Genomic DNA, 15521 nt, shown 5'->3' with positions numbered 1-15521 from the left:
TTTCTGTAATGAATTTTATAGTCCTTGGTTTTAGTCCTAGGTCCATGATCCACCTTGAGTTGGTTTTTGTGTATGGAGTGAGGTGTGGGTCTTGCTTGAGTCTTTTGCAGATATTTTTCCAATTTTGCCAACACCATTTGTTAAAAAGGCTGTCGTTCCACCACTTCACTGATTTCAAGTCTTAACCCCCGATTCTGATGCCACATTCTTGTGAACCATCTGTTCTGCATATAGATTGAAAAGTTATGGAGACAGGACACATCTCTGATACACTTCTTTCCTGATTTTGAACTATGTAATATTTCCTTGTTGTATTCTGAGGGCTGCTTCCTGGTCCAAGTATAGGTTTCACGTAAGCACAATCAAATGTTCTGGGATTTCCATTCTCCTCAAGGTTAGCCACAAATTGTTGTGATCCACACAGTCAAATGCCTTTGCATAGTCAAGGAAACACAGATAGACATTCCTCTGGTACTCTTTGCTTTCTACTAAGATCCATCTGACATTGGCTGTATGTTTCTAGTGCCACGACCTCTTCTAAACCCAGCTTGTATTCCTAGTAGTTCTCTGTTGATGTACTGTTCCAGTCATATTTGGATAATCTTCACCAGAAGTTTGCTTGTTGTGAAAATAGTGATTATTAGCTTTTAAATTCTGGTAATACAGTCAGCTTAAATGTTTTACTTAGTAACTTAGGTTAATCAAGGAATGGAGAGGAGGAGAAAGCAGGACTTAAGCTACTCTTTTATCAGGCATTACTAAGTAAAATTAACCCAGTTATTTCCTACTTAAAAAAACAAGATTTTCTTACCAGTTGTCATTGCTGATTTACAGAAAAATATAAGTTAGAATCATAAGCAGCTGTCCTAACTGGAGTGATCTTTTTGTATGGGCTAGTTCTAATCTCGCCGTACAGGGTTTCATTGTCTGAATTATTTCAGATGGACATCTGTTGGTAGGTATTTTTCTTTTCTTTTTTACCCCTTAATCCTTGTGACTGTAAATACTCTCCTAAAACTTTAGTACACTGTATTTTCCTTTTGGGCTCTGTAACAAGCATTGAATGACAATATCTCTAATCACTATATGCATCTAATTTTTAATATAGTTTCATGGTCTCAGCAACAGCACCAAGTATAACAAAATGTAACCCCAGAGATACTGAGTATATTCTCTACATATATATTTGATAATGTGTTTTAAATAATTACTTTTCATAATATTTTGCCAGATTATTGACTAAATATCTTTTAAAATAAAACTTAAAAGTGAAAACAGTGTATACCACAACATTTTCTCTTACAGAACGTAATTAATCATAAAAAGCATTAAGACACAGCAACTAGGTGCCAGTATTACATGAAAAGGCAGTCCATAGTACATGGATGCTGATATATTTTCCTTAGCCAAGCTTGTTCTGTATAACAGCTTTGATGTATAAAACTGTTAATGTCTGGACTTTTTAGGTGCATCAAGCAGGCTCAGACTCCTAACAGTCTTCCATCTGATGAAAGGTTGCCTGATCCTGTGTAGTCCTCATAGTCATCCCTGTGCTTGAGCCTGTTGTTGTAGCCATTGGGTTGGTCCACCTCATTGTGGGCCAATTTTTTTCCCTCCTCTGACCCTTTTCTACTTTGTTCTCTTCTAGGATGATACATTTTTCTGACTGGTCCCTCAACTAAAATATAAAATGTATTAGTACTAAAATTGGGACCTGCCAGGAATTTAAATGAGGAATAAGCCACCAGATGTATTTGACTTCCTTTTGCTTCTTATGCTTTAGAATATTCTGTATTTCCATTCAAGTTTAAACCAGGATGTTTTAAATATCCTAGACATGTCTAGGGCTGTGTGGTACCATCAAAGCTTTTTATAGAATAATGGAAAGTTGTAAAGGAGCCTTAGAATACACTCAGCAAAGTTACTTCCTTACCATCGACTTGGAACGATTCATAGCTGACCCTCCATCTGGTTTTCAGAAGCTTAAATTGCATGGGAAGAGATTGCCCATCATTCTCCCACAGAGCTGCTGGTGAATTCAAACCACTTGCCTTTGGGTTGGGAGTGGAACTCCTTACAGTCCACTTTAGTTAGTGATTCTAATTTGGGGAATGGAGGAAAGTCCATTTTTGGTCAGATGAGCATACACTTGAGAAAATATTAATCTATGTTCTGTCATTTTTTAAATACAGTTTTGCTATAAATCTCAGCTCTGAAATTACATATCCAGGTGCTTATTAGAAATATTCACTAGTAGATATACAGGCATCCAAAATTTATTACCTGTAGAGCTCTGGTGGCCTAGTGGTAAGAAGCTGCACTGCAATCCCAAAGGCATGTGGTTCGAATCCACCAGCTGCTCCACAGGAGAAGGATGGGCAGACTACTCTCAGTTCGATTTACTGTCTCGGAAAACCCACTGGAGGGTCAGCTATGGGTTGGCTCTGACTTGACAACATACAATAACAAAATTGACCTTATTCTTCACTTTTCACCCTCTTAAACCTTTTCTCTACCACCACATGCACAAACAAAAGGTCTATTCCTCCTACATCCCAGCTTTCCATTTTCATTGAATATCTCTAATACTAGAAGCCGTCAAACCACAAACCTATGAATGCTTCATATCTTTCTACTGTCCACCGGTATTGTTACTGTCCATGTTACTCCAGTGGGCTAAGTCCTCTTAACTAGTCTTACATTCATGCAAGCCATTCTCCATATATATATTGTTGTTACGTGCCGACGAGTTGCCTACGACTCCTAGCAACCCTGTACACATAATAGCTCTGAACCATCAGTCACTCTCACTGCTTCCGACAAACCTATTCCTATTACCCCAGTTGCTGTGTTAATCTGTGTCCTTCAGCATCTTCCTCTTTTGCGCTGTCCCTCTACCCTTCCAAGCATGATGTCCTCCTCCAAGGACTGGTCCCTCCTGGCAGCATGCCCAAAATATGTGAAATGGAGATTCAGAGTTCTTGCCTCCAAGGAGCAACTTGGTTTTATCCTCTTCAAGACAGCCTGTTTTGTTCTCTTATAGTCCATGGTATGTTCCATGCTCTTCTCCAGCACCACAGCTCAAAAGCATCAGTTCTCCTTCTGTCATCCTTAGTCATTGTCCAGCTCTCTGATGTGTAGCAAGTTAACTGAAAAGTCCATGACCTGATCAGGTGCACTTTAGTTTTCCAGACTGACATCTTTCCTCGTTAGCACTCTGGAGAGGTCCCTGACAGCAGATTTCCCCAGTGTAATTTGTCTTTTGATTTCCTGACTGCTAGTGCCAACAGTGTTGATTGTGGAAATGAACAAGCTGAAATTCTTCCCAACAGGTTTTCAAACAACCACATGGGAGGAGACTGAACATGTACCTTTGAGATTAGAGTGCTCTTTCTTCCTCCAGAGGTTCAGGTCCTGAATAACCTTGTGAAGCACATAATCTTACTTGTCACTTCCTAAAGCCTCTTATGACAGAACTTTTACTTTTCAAAGAGAAGAGCAAACTGGTGGGGAGGTTGGGCAGGGAAAAAAATTGCAACAGTGAATGAATGGAAATTCAAAGTCTCTGTAAACTTTCATTAAAATTAATTAATTAAAAAAAAATAAAAAGAGTCTAGAAAGTGTGGTTTACAATTTCCCTATAGTAAATACCTCCCACCAGTGTCCCAGCTAGAATGAACTTGTCTTGGTTTCTGAAAAAATATTTTCTATGGAAATTCTCTATTCATTTTAACACTAATTCCTAGTTTTTACTGTCACTCAGTCTTCAAGTTTCAACTTAAAAACTAGTTCTTTTAGCTAGCCTCCTTTCAAGCTTCTGACCGTTAGGGTTCTCTGCCATACATTCTCATCTCGCCCCTGTTCTCTGACACCACTTGTGTTTTCTGATTGCTGCGTATCTCACTTGCTCGCTTGATTGGTTGCTCCATGAAGCCAAAGACCTTCAACTATATCATATAGTACAAAACCTGTTAATCAACAGGTTCTTAATAAATTCCTAATTAATGCAAAGATGTGACAACTTTGAGTATGCAATATGAGGAAGTAATTGAGTAATCCAAAGGAACTTATGCTAGCAGAGCAGCTGAAATTGTGTAGTTCTTGAATCAAAATTTCCTATTGTTCTATTACTGTTTTTATTTTGGAGAACTTGGTTTATAAACACTGTTAAGTGCCTTTGAGTCATAGACAACTCATAGTGACCCTATGACAAAAGACCTGAGTACTGTTTGTAAAAGTTCTGGAGGCAAGCTATTTTGGACATGGATGCCACTCCTGCTTTCAAGCTTGTTTTAATCGGGAAGCTCCACCAAACACTGTCCACCATGGGTAACCATTATCACTTTTGGCACATCAGTGTCACAATGTTTAGCATCACAGCAACCACCAATTACCTCTGTACAGCAAATGGACAGACCAGGGCTGTACCACTTAGAAGAATGTTTGACAAAAAAACCAATTTAAACCAGGCCTGAGGGCCTTAGGTGAAAATCATCCACCTTGGGCTTGGTAGCATAACTTTCTGTCTACTAGGCCCACGTAGCTGTCTTGGTTTTTATCCTTGTTACCTTTCTCCCCCCTACCTTTTGCATGGTTTCTTACATTCTACATAAGGTCCATGAAAGTAAGGACCTTTTATAATGTACACAATGAAAATATTTCCATGTATTTTGTGAAACAGCATTTTTAAAAATTTATGCCTCCTAGCTGTTTTGAATTTTTCTTCTGTTTTCTGTTTTAAACAGAAAAGTCATGGGAGATTGGGTGTTTTCTTTGTATAAATCTCTTTTTTAAAAGTATAAAAACATACCTTTTATTTAAGAAAATTTAGTAATAATTGTTGTTATGTGCCATTGAGTCACTTGTGACTCAGTGACCCTATGTACAAGAGCCCTAAACACCATGCTATCCTGTGCCAACCTCACCATCTCAAAAACACTCATTCCCACCACTCCACTCGCAGAATTGATCCATCTCATTGAGGATCTTCCACTCCTGCGCCATCTCCCCACTCTCCCAAACATGATGTCCTTTCCAATGACCAGTCCCTCCTTGCAATATGCCCAAAGTATGTCAGATAAGCCTTCAGAATCCTTGACTCAGAGGAGCATTTCGGCTTCACCTCCAGGACAAACCTGTTTTAATCTCCTAGCAGTCCATGGTATATTCAACACTCTTCTCCATCACCACAGCTCAAAGGCATCAATTCTCTATCATCCCTGTTCACTGTCCAGCTCTCTGATGCATAGCACGTAATTGCGAAGACTATAGCTTGGATCAGGCATACCTTAGTCTCCAGCCTGACGTCGTTGCTCTTCAGTACTCTTGAGAGGTTCCTCACAGCTGACTTTCCCAATGCAATTCTCTCTCTCTTTTTTTTTTCTTTTGCAATTCTTCTCTTGATTTCCTGGCTGCTGTTACCAAGAGTGTTGACTGAATAAACTAAAACTGTTAACTTTCTCAATCCCTTCACCAACCATATTGATGCTAACACTTGGCTCGGTGGTGAGAATCTTTGTTTTCTTGATGTTGAGCTTCAATCCATATAGGAGGCTGCAGTCCTTGACATTCTGCAGCAAGCGCTTCAGGTCCTCAGTTTCAGCAAGCAGGGTTGTGTCATCTGCATAATGCAGGTTGTTGATGACTCTTCCACTAGTCCTAATGCCACATACATCCTTATACAGCCCAGTGTCTCGGATGATCTGTTCTGCATACAGATTAAAAAGGTATGGAGACAGAATACATCCCTGACGGACCCCCTTCTTGATTTTGAACCTTCCAGTGTCTCCCTGCTCTGTTCTGACGACTGCCTCTTGGTCCAAGTATAGGTTTCGCATTAGCACAATCAAATGTTCTGAGATTCCCATTCTCAGAGACAGCCATAGCTTGTTGTGATCCACACAGTCAAAAGCCTTTGCATAGTCAGTGAAGCACAGATAGCCATTCTTCTGGTATTCTCTGCTTTCTGCCAAGATCCGTCTAACATTAGCTATAATATCCCTAGTACCACGACCTCTTCTAAATCCAGCCTGCACATCTGGCAGTTCTCTGTTGACATATTGTTCCAAACGTTTTTGGATCATTTTCAGCAGAATCTTGCTTGCATGTGATATCAGTGATATTGTTCGATGATAATTTCCACACTCTGTTGGGTCACCTTTCTATGGAATGGGAACAAATATCGATCTCTTCCAGTCAGTTGGCCAGCTGGCTGTTCTCCAGATTTCCTGGCACAACTTAGTGAGCACATCCAGGGGAGCCTCTGTTTGTTGAAAGAACTCAATTGGTATGCTGTCACCTCCTGGAGCCTTGTTTTTTGCCAATTCCTTCATAGCAACTTGAACTTCCTCCTTCATCACCGTAGGCTCTTACTCATATGTTATTTCATGAAATTCCTCTGTGTCAGCCACTTCCTTTTGATACAGTGACTCTCTGTACTCCTTCCTAATCACCCTTAATCTCATTTTTACAGAGAACCACTATTTTCTTTAATCCATACGTATATTTTTCATAAAAATGGATTTGTACTAATGTTTGTATTTTGTTTTCTACTTTCCACACAGAAGAAGCTTAAAGGTAACACATTTTTCCTTATTAATGTTACATCTTCTAATTGGTTACTATTGATTTCTTTCAAGAAATGATAAGGGTCTTCCACCCCCCAAAAATTGGAAATTACTTTTGAAACATTCTTGGTATACGAGTCTCATTCTTTGGATGACAGGAAGGGACTTATTAAGTAAAAATTATGTAATACCTGTATTTGGAGGGGGAAATTCCACTATGTAGAATTGTTTAATTAGGAACAAAGTTTCAATTTAATTATTTTTGTATTTTCTCTGCCAATCAAACATAATTTTATCAATTAGTTTAGTATTTATATATAAAACTTACCTAACAGTGGTAATTTGATAGATATTGAGTCATTATAAGACTAAACTGATTTTAAGATTCAACTCTCACCATAAATTGATTGCTGATAGTGTCACTCTCAAATAAATTCCACAAAGAATTTATTTAGTTGTGGTTGTATTGTTTAAAGAATTCTTTTAGTTAGGCACTTCTAACAGTTTCCTCTTCTATTAAATACAATTATTTATATGTTTTCAATTAAAAATCTATCCTGGAGGAAAGTTACTTGATGGGGGGGGGGGAATTAATTGTGAACAGCAATAGAAATAAGTGAGGTGAGTAATTGTATATACACATGTACACACAGACACCACAGTCTTGAGTACTATCCTTTGCCTGTAAAGTTAACTTGATCAGTTATAAAGATTATTATGTTTTCATGCACAGTAAAGAAAGGGTATTTTCTTGCAAATGGATACACTGGGAGTTTATTAAAGATCCTTTTCTATAGTGTGTTATTGTTTTTACATTATTAATGACAGAACTTTTAACATTCCAGTACTTTAGGATTAGAGTGGCTTTCACACAGGAGCATTCACATACTTGTTTTAAAAAGAGCTAGCAATACACTTTCTTTTCTATGTAATTTATAATAGGAGATTTTAATGTCATAGGGTTTTGGCTTTTTTATTTACCCACTCTGTAAATAGCAAAATGGAGCAATAGGAATTTCTTAGCACTCTTCTAATAATCTTTAATTTAGTAACTTTTAATTAAATTTTAAAAATATTTTCTTATTTATTGAGCTTTTAAGAATTAGTCTTCAAAGATGACTTTTCACAAGTATAGCACTTAAGACAGGCCTGGCCTGTTCAGCCTTTAAGAATGTCTTATTAGGGGAGCTCTGGAGGCCTAGTCCAAGAAGCTGCACTGCAATCCCAGAGATATGTGGTTTGAATCCACCAGATGTTCTGCCAGAGATGAGGCCATCTCTTCCTGTACCAGTCAGATCCAATTTGACAGTACACACACAGAGAAAATAATAAAATAAAAATTTTTTTAAAATAAGAAAAAATGTCTTATTGATTGAGGGCCATGTTATTATTGGCTTAATGTAAAGATTAATAAATCACATCTGTGTGATAAATCACTTTTCTTTGATGAGTATAATGACTACATTCTGCAAATCTTTAATATATGAAATAACAAAGGTTGACTTATTTCTGATATTTTAAAAAATTATACTTTGTAAAATTAGCTCTTTTTTATAAATGTCAAAAGCTATTTAAATATTTCTGTAAATTTGGAATTAATGATGAAAGATATAGTGAACATATTTTTTGTGTGTGTGATTGAGAGTAGCTAATATTTTAGAACATTAATAAAACTATCACCTTATAGATTCCCTTGAATAAATGTTATGCTTTTAAAATTAGAACTAAATGAAAATAATATTGTTGTCTTAGCCAGTGAGGCCTGATAATTCCTTGACAGTATAAATGGGTATAGGGGTATTTAGTTGTATTTTTTTTTAAATGATATGAAACCTGGCACATTCCATTATTAATGCAGCTGTTCACTAGTGTGATATTTAAAGAACTGCAGGACATCTTTGAAATGGAATACTTTCATTAAAAGATATTTATAAAATATATTCAGCTTCTTTGCGATCTTTGTAGCAGCTGGCATCCCCACATTGGTGTTATTACATGTGGTGTGAGTTTCTTGTCTGCGGCTTTTCCCTCTTAGTCAATCCTTGCTCTCTCTTTTAAGGAAGCAACAACTGATTGTATAGAAGGAAAAGCTTCAGTACATTATAGCAATATTTATTAGCAGTGATCTGAGTAAGTTAATATAATCTTGTTGTTGTGTTCCACAGAGTCAGAACTGACTCATAGCTGACCCTCCAGCAGGTTTTCAGAGGCAGTTAATCGCATAGGAGGAGATTGCCCATCCTTCTTCCACCAAGCATCTATTGGCCTTCAACCATGTGCCTTCATATATGATAACCCAGTGTTGTTGAATCGATTGCAACTCATAAATACCCTGTAAGACAGAATAGAACGTCCTCATTGGATTTTCTAGTCTGTAAATGTTGATATGAGCTGATAGCCAAGTCTTTTTTTGCACACACAGCAGGTAGAGTGTCCCAACTGCTGAACTGTGCCACCAGAGGATAATATATTCAATATCCACACTGCATTTTTTTTGTTAATATGGGCATTAACTCTTGAGAAAATTTTGTCTTGGGTTTCCACCCTTCCCAACATAGTGTAGAATAGTCAGCTGCTGAAGCTTCTCATAGCAAATTAACTCAAGAAATTTGGGTACACAATTTCCAGATTCCCCCCCTTCCTTCCTTGTTTGGCTTAAGAATTTTTTAAATTAGCAAGTCCTCTATTACTTAGGGACCTCTGGTGGTGTTGACTGTAGAGAGTTGAGCTGCTAACTTCTAGTGGCTTGAATCCTCTAGAAGCTCCAGGGAAAAGTTGGACAGTCTCTTCCCTTGTGACTTGTTGTTGTTATGTATCGTCAAGTTGCTTGCGACTCATAGCGACCCTATGTACAACAGCCCTAAACCCTGCTCATCCTGTGCCAATCACCCTGCCTCTGACACACCCATCCCAATTACCCCAGTCACAGGATCAATCCACCTCATAGAGAGTCTTCCCCTCCTGCGCTGTCCCTCCACCCTTCCAAGAATGCTGTCCCTCTCCAAGGACCTATCCCTGCTTACAACATGTCTAAAGTATGTCAGATGAAGCCCTACTGCTTACAACATGTCCAAAGTATGTCAGATGAAGCCCTAGAATCCTTGCCTCCAAGGAGTAGCCTGGTTTAACCCTCTCCAGGATGAATCTGTTTGTTTTCTTGGCAGTCCATGGTACATTCAGTACTCTTCTCCAGCACCAAAGCTCAAAGGCTAAACTCTCCTTCTATCCTCCCTAGTCATTGTCCAACTCTCTGATGCATAACAAGTGATTGCAAAGACCATGGCCTGTATCAGACGTACCGTAGTCTCCAGAGACACACCGTTTGAGTACTTTAGAGAGGTCCCTAACAGCAGACTTTCCCATTGCGATACGTTTTTTTATTTCCTGGCTGCTGGTGCCAAGAGTGTTGACTGTGGAGCCGAGCAAACTGAAGCTGTGAACAATCTCAATCTCTTCGCCATCCATCCTGATGCTGCCAGTTGGTCCAGTGGTGAGAATCTTTTCTCACCTTTGTGATTTACAGCCTCCAAAACCCTCTAGGGGTTCATCTATGAATGGATTCTGACTAGCTGGGCAATGAGTTTGAGGTGTTTTTAAATGCTATCTGGAGTCCTGTTAGTGGTGATTACTCTGAAATGATCTTGCAGTGCTCCATTTTTATGCCATCAAGTTTAATGAAGTTTTCCCCCCTCCTACTTATGACACTTACATTGGTTTTCTCTGCATGCCTGGTATGTTTAATTTAGATTGCACATGGCAGTGTCCTTTCCAGTGCTTGCACCCTGTTTCATACTGAGTCAATGACAGTTTGGTAAATTATGTTTCTCACTTTTTATTTCTAGAATTTTTACAGCAATATTCATTCTAGAATACTTTTTACCCTTCAAAGAAGAGCTTCATTTTAGTTATAAATAATATGCAAAAACAGAACTAGCTCTCCATTGGCTTTGTGATTCCATCATCTTCTAGATGAGAAAATAATTTATTTAAATTTATATACTTTAAATATAATTCCTTAACTTTTCTTCCTTGTGATACCATTTTAGCTATTTCCTGGTAAAATTTACATTGTACTTTGACTATGCAATGACTGCAGGTTACATTCTTAATGCACAAGATAAAGCCATTGTTTTAATAACTATTCACTGAACTGTCTCAAATGCGATTACTAAATTTTTACCACCTGGACAGTGCTTGTGTGTTTTTCCTTTTAAAGATTCAGAAGGAAGCTATTCCTTCTTGCAGTCCTATGCAGTTCCTGTGCAATCAAAAGTACTGTAATAGAGAGGAAAGACACTATATTATGAGCAGAAGAACCTGAGTTTTAAATACCTAGGAAAACAGTCTCAGAGAAGTCAAGTGGAGTAGATTTTATTTATTTGCTTTGTGAGAAATGAGTCTGAAAACTAGGATCACCATCATTATTATCTCTGGCCCTTGTACTATAGCTTCTTTATACCACAGAAGACTTGATGAAGCTATGTGATATTCAGCTTGGCAAAGCAGGTTCATCAGCTGAAACTCTGTACTTCCGGAAGCTAGGCCAATAGCATATGTATTTTTTATGTTAAATCCTAACTAAGCTTAGTTTATTCACGGTCACCTAACTTGCCCTTCTGTATACTTAAGGTATTTAAAAAACCTCAGTAAACATACAGCTAATTGATTGAGTTTTAAATTTCTGTTTTTTAAAACATTGCAACATTTACTTGGAAGAACATTCAATAAATGAATGCATTGCCTTCTAACAGGATTTGCTGTCACTTGATTCTATTTGTGATCCATTCAGCACTCATTAGAACTTATAATCCATTTTTATGAAATACTAGCAGAATTTAATTATATCCCACATAACAATTTGGACTGCTAACTCAAAATGTTTACTTTGATGGATGAATACTTCCACTATTTTACACTCGTTTACCAGGACAACTTGTACAAATCAGAGCTCTACAATGGTGATTGAAAACAAATTCTCCTCACACCCCTCTTTTTCCAAGAATTGTTAATATTTTATTGAAGCTTTATGTTAATAAATATTTGTTTCTAATCATATGGCTTCTTGTTAATTTTGTTCTGGTGTGTGTTGCAAATGAAAGATAAAGAGGGTAAACATTACATCTTTGTAGAAACTATTGCTTTTGTAATAGGACAGCTTGGAAGAAAAAGAATTCTGAAGATGATGAGTATGGCTAACACTATTATTAATTGTGCCAGGAAGTGATCTGACTGCTTCACATGTATTAATTAATCTCATCATCAGAATAACCATATGGTAGGTGCTTTACTTATCTTTAGGAAGCTGTGGTTGCTTACTGATAAGGAATTGTGCTGCTGACACAAAGGTATGTGGTTCAAATCCACCAACTGTGTGATAAAGGTGGGCAATCTCCCATGTGATTACTGCATCTGAAAACTCTCTAGAGTGTCAGGTATGAGTCAATTCCAACTCAAGGATACATAACAATCATGAAATAGGAATCTAGTGGCCTGGTTTTCAGACGCCTGTTATTTCATAAGTGGATGGCCAGTCATTACTCATCTGTCTTAATCCTGAAGCTCCAGTAAAACCTGTTCACCATGGGTGACCTCTCTGACATTTGAAGCACTGGTGGCACAGTTTTCAGCATAACAGCAACCCACAAGTACAGCAAACTGGCAGACAAGGACTGCACTAATCACTGTGGAGATAAGAATACAAATATCCAGTCTACAAAATAATTGGCAACATGCAGATCAATTTCCCAATACAACAAACTGACAGATAATTCTCACAGTTTAGAGACTACATGGTGCAGAAGGTTAAACACTGCAGCTTTTTAAAAAATTATACTGATTTACTTAGAAAGTTCATATACATTGTTTTTCACACCAGATCATTCCCATTTCCTTAACCCTCTCTCCAGGCATCAAACTGTGTGACCCTATGATTAACCACCATCACATCACCTTTCAGTTCATCCTCACCCCTCTGCACCCTCCTTGGATCCTCATACACATTCTGCAATAAGGGTCTTAAACAATATTTGTCCTTATGGGACACTTAGCATAATGCTGTCCAGTCCCTTCCTAGTGAACACTGCAGCTTTTAATATGGGTTGCATAACAATGTCAAGAAAACAAAAATCCTCACCACGGACTGATGGACAACATCATGATAGAAAAAAAGATTGAGACTGTCAGTGATTTCATGTTACTGATATCCACAATCAATACACTTGATAACAGCACTCAGGATATCAGCAGACTTACTGCACTAACGAATTCTGCAGTCAGGGACCTCTTCAAATTATTGAGGAGCAATTATATTTGAGGACTAAGGTGTGCCTGATTCAGGCAATGGTCTTTCCAGTCACTTGGTATGCATCTGAGAGCTGGACAATGACTAAGGATGACAAGAAGAGTTGAAGCTTTTGAGTTGTGTTGGAGAATAGTGCTAAAGAACTACCAAAAGCACAAACAGATACGACTTGGAGAAGGTGCAGTCAGAGTGCTCCTTGGAATCAAAGATAATGAGGCTTCCTCTCATATACTTTGGGCATGTTGCAAGGAGAGGTTATTCGCTGGAGAGGGACATCATACTTGGGACGGTGGAGGGGCAGCAAAAGAAAGCTATTCAACCAGGGTGGTTGACACTGTAACTGGAGCAATGGGTTTGGGTGTGTCAGAGATGGTGAGAATGGAACAGAATAGGACAATGTTGAATATCCTGTCCTATCCTGTGGCATCTTCACATTTCCAGACACACGAAAGCCCATTTCAGCAGTCACTGTGCCAATCCAGCTGTTTGAGGGTTTTCCTCTCCTTCGCCAACCGTTCACCCTTCCCAGCATCACATCCCTTCTCCAAGGAATAGCCCCTCCTAGCAGCATGCCCAAAGTACATGAGGTGAACCTCATCATTCTTGCCTCCAAAGAGCACTCCAGCTGCACCCTCTTCAAGACATCGGTTTGTTCTTTTGGTTGTCCGTGGGATGCTCAGTGGTCTTCTCCAACACCACAACTTAAAGGTGTCAATTCTTCTGTCATCTTTTATTCATTGTCCAGTTCTCATATGTATAACAAGTGATCGGAAGGACTATGGTCTGAGTCAGACACACCTTAGTCCTCAAACTCAAATCATTACTCCTCAATAATTTGGAGAAGTCCCTAACTGTAGATTTTCGCAGTGCAATCAGCATCCTTATCCAACTCAAAGAATATACTCAATGTCAGTAAATTGTACATATAAGCTATTGAATTGGTATATGGTTTTTGTGTCTGGGAAATGACATAATGCTGAGAAAAGCAGAAGATCAGAGAATAAAAGAAGATCCTTAACATGATGGATTGATACTGTGACTGTAGCAATGGGCTCAAGCGTATCTCGGATTGTGGATATGGCATAGGATAAGGCAAGGGTTTAGATCTGTTGTTCATAGGATTACTGTGAGTCATAGAGAGCTCTGTTGGCCTAGTGGATAGAAAATTACGCTACCAAGCCAAAGGTGGGTAATTTTAATCTGTGGCCCTCAGGCCTGGTTTTAGTTGTTTTTGGTCAAACTTTCTTCTAAGTGGTATAGCACTGATCTGTCCATTTGCTGTACAGAGGTAACTCGTGGTTGCTGTGATGCTGAACACTGTGACACTGATATGTCAAATGCAATAATGGTTACCCATGGTGGACAGTGTTTGGTGGAGCTCCCCGATTAAAACAAGCATGGAAGCAGGAGTGGCATCTACTTCTGAAATAGCTTGCAAGAAAGATGTAACGCTTATATTCTAAAAACTACAAACCATTATAGGAAGAAAGTAGAACTAAAGAGAACTACAGGGTTGTATCCTTTCTCCATACCTGTTCAATCAGTATATTGAGCAAATAGTTAAAGAGATCGGGCTGTATGAAGAAGAATTTGGCATCAGGATTGGAGGAACACTCATCAACAACCTGAATTATGCAGATGACACAACCTTGCTCACAGAAAGTGAATAAGAATTGAAGCTCTTGCTACAGAAGCTAAAAAACTACAGCCTTCAATATGGATTACATCTCAACATCAAGGGGACAAAAATCCTCACCACTGGACCAATAGGTAGCATCATAATAGATGCAGAAAAATTGAAGTTGTCAACAGTTTCATTTTACTTAGATCCACACCACAGTCAACAAACATGACAGCAGCAGCCAGGAAATGAAAAGAGGTGTTGAATTTGAGGAACATTGCTGTCAAGGAACTATCCAAAGTTCTGAAGAGCAAGGATGTGCACTGAAAGCCTAAGGTGTGCTTATTTCAAGCCATGGTCTTCTCAGTTACCTCCTATGCAAAAAGTTGGATAAGGAAGACTGAAGAATTGATGCCTTAGAATTGTGGTTTGGAGAATAATATGGAATATTCCATGACTACCAAAAGAACAAATTAGTCTGTCCTAGAGGAAGTGCAATCAGGGTATTCTTTGGAGGCCAGAATGGTGGAACTTTGTCTCACATATTTTTCAGGAAGAAAGTCCTTGGAGAGAGAAATGCAGAGAAAGAAGGAGGGTCAATGGAAGAGGAGAAGACTCACAGAAAGATGGATTGACACAGTGACTGTAACAATGGATTCGAGCATTTCAGAAATTGTGAGGATACTGTGTGAGAAGGCAAGGCTCAGGTCTGTTGTTCGTAGTTGTGTAGTCATAGTCAACTAGGTGGCATATAACAACCACCACCACCATAGTAATGACTTGAAACACTCAGTATTGCCAATGCAAAATATTATTCAAATTGATCTACATATTCTGTATAATCTCTATCAAAATACCTGCTGACTCCCATGCAAAACTTGATAAGATGATCCTAAATGTGAAGAAGCAATAATAACCAAAACAATCTGGAGGGGGAAAAAAACAAATGAGGAAGAATCACCCTTTTCAGTCTCAGTACTTAATATAAATTTAATGTAAGCAAGATAGTATGATACTAGTATAAAAATAGACA

This window comes from Elephantulus edwardii, unplaced genomic scaffold, assembly GCF_000299155.1.
Source record: "Elephantulus edwardii isolate Elephantulus edwardi_28Jun2011 unplaced genomic scaffold, EleEdw1.0 scaffold00026, whole genome shotgun sequence".
NCBI lineage: Eukaryota > Metazoa > Chordata > Mammalia > Macroscelidea > Macroscelididae > Elephantulus > Elephantulus edwardii.
This window is presented reverse-complemented; position numbering follows the sequence as displayed.